Source organism: Aotus nancymaae, unplaced genomic scaffold, assembly GCF_030222135.1.
Source record: "Aotus nancymaae isolate 86718 unplaced genomic scaffold, 86718_ANA_hifiasm-v0.15.2.pri h1tg000006l, whole genome shotgun sequence".
Lineage (NCBI taxonomy): Eukaryota > Metazoa > Chordata > Mammalia > Primates > Aotidae > Aotus > Aotus nancymaae.
In genome coordinates this window covers 70,705,485-70,707,752 of record NW_026988417.1, presented here as the reverse complement: position 1 = coordinate 70,707,752, position 2,268 = coordinate 70,705,485, and positions in this window count along the sequence as shown.

Here is a 2,268-nt window from a genome sequence, read left to right as displayed (position 1 = left end):
AAACAGAAGCTATCTTACATTAATCAAGATAAATATATTGCAGTGAATCCGTTAAATGGGCAAGGGAAAGATGAAGTCAAATAGTAGATGTTGATGCAAGCCAGAAATTAACAACATCCAAAAGCCACTATAAGCTTCAAGACACTAGATACCGGGAAGAGATGGCACTAACAGATACAGGAAACTGGTTTACCTGTCAGGAGTTAGGATCATGGCAAGGGCTGTCCATAGGAGGTGATATTAGAAAGGGAGGGGCTGTCTTTTGAGGGCTGGGATCAGAGAAGGCTCAGGCTCTGCTGGAAATGCTACCTGAAGTAAAAGAAGAAGAAATCCCCTGGCTTTCCCTCCAGTTTCCCATCAGGTATCCTGTTGGCTGAACCTAACCATAAGTGATGGGTAAAGAAGCCTGGAAAATGTTGCTTCCTTGACACATTCAGAATAAAAGAACAGTGTGGAATGCATGCAAGACAAAAGCAAGCAAATGATTAGTACATATGTTGTTTTTCTACTCAGCATCCCCTCTCACACTTGTAGCCATTTTAAACTGTGATATGACCACAAGCTAATGCTTCTATATAACAGGATGCAACTGTCCTTTGTATGAGCATGCTTCCCTCACCAATGTATGTCTTAACAATTTGGTAAAAGGAGAGTCCTCTGGATCCTTCCCAGCAAGGATACCATTGGCAGTGGCTAAGCAGTTTGCATCTTGTGAATCCATTCCAAATTTCTGATTCTCTATACTCCTTTGCCTGTACTGCACTATCTAATACCATAGCCACTAGCCTCATGGTTAGTGGCTATTGAGCACTTGAGATAATTTGTTAAACATATATTAAAATGTGGGTAGTAGAAAATTTAAAATTACATATATGGTTCGTATTTTATTTCTGTCTGAGAGCATTGTTCTTCAGTGTGCCAAGCAAGTTCTGCTATCTCTACTTCATATCTTTTTTTTTTTTTGAGATGGAGTCTTGCTCTGTCTCACCCAGGCTGGAGTGCAATGGCACAATCTCAGCTCACTGCAACCTCCGCCTCCCGGTTTCAAGTGATTCTCCTGCCTCAGTCTCCCAGGTAGCTGGGATTACAGGCGCCTACCACCATGCCTGGCTAATTTTTTGTATTTTAAGTAGAGATGGGGTTTCCACCATATTGGCCTGGATGGTCTTGAACTCCCGACCTCAGGTGATCCACCCACCTCAGCTTCCCAAAGTGCTGAGATTACAGGCATGAGCCACCACACCTGGCTTCTACTTCATATCTTATTGGCCAAATTCGACTAAACTAGCAGGTGATTGATACCACCGCTGGTGCTTGAGCCAACACAGGAAATCCCAAATCCAGGTATATGTATCTATCTTAATAAATTCAGCCTGATTCAGTCTTTGTTTCATCCTTTTGAATAGTCTTAGGATATTTTCTCATACATGCCCCCTACATTTCTTTTAACATAAATTAACAAAATTTTGCAGCTCCTTTGGTGTATTTGATATTTCATATGGCAGCAGATCATATACTTTCATCTGGGCTATGTTAGATCAAACTCGTTATGAGACTAGAAACAAGGGTAGTTTGAATGGACTCTGGGAAAATAAGCTTCCTCGTCTAGGGCATCTACCACTAGTGAAGTCATGCAATGGTTTTATGCAAGTGAAGATTAGTTGCCTCAGGTAGGGTGTTAAATTGAAAAACTGACAAAAGGGGAGCTGCTTTTGCCAGAGAGGAAGGCTCAGTGGAATTCAGCATTCAAAACCTCCTCCCTGTCTGCCCATTCAGAGTCTCAGGTACTACTCCTTCCTAACCAGATCCTTTACCTCAGCATAAAATGCCTGATAGAACTACACATGTAACTGATGATACATTATCAAGCCTTGGGCCTGATTCTCAGTCATCTGCCTTATGGTGATGGAAGTATGGAATGTGTCTACATGGCTTGGTATTTGGGTTAAAAATTTAAGGCATTAGGCTTATCTTTTTCTTTGTAAATACTCTTCAAGGCAGTCAGAAACATCCATCCTATGTAATAATCCTTGTTAATTATAATTACTATCGTAATGGTCAAATGCAATAGTTACTTCACCAAAGTGTTGCTTTCAACTTGTACTATGTCTCGAGAAACCACAGCTTATAGTTTAAGTATGATATCACTGCATGCCACAAATTACATGTGCCATTTCTTGCCTGTAAGGAGGTCATCACCGCATTCATAATCAAACGTGACAACACAATCTTAGACTTCTATGTGGAGTATCAGTAAGAAGCCCCTCA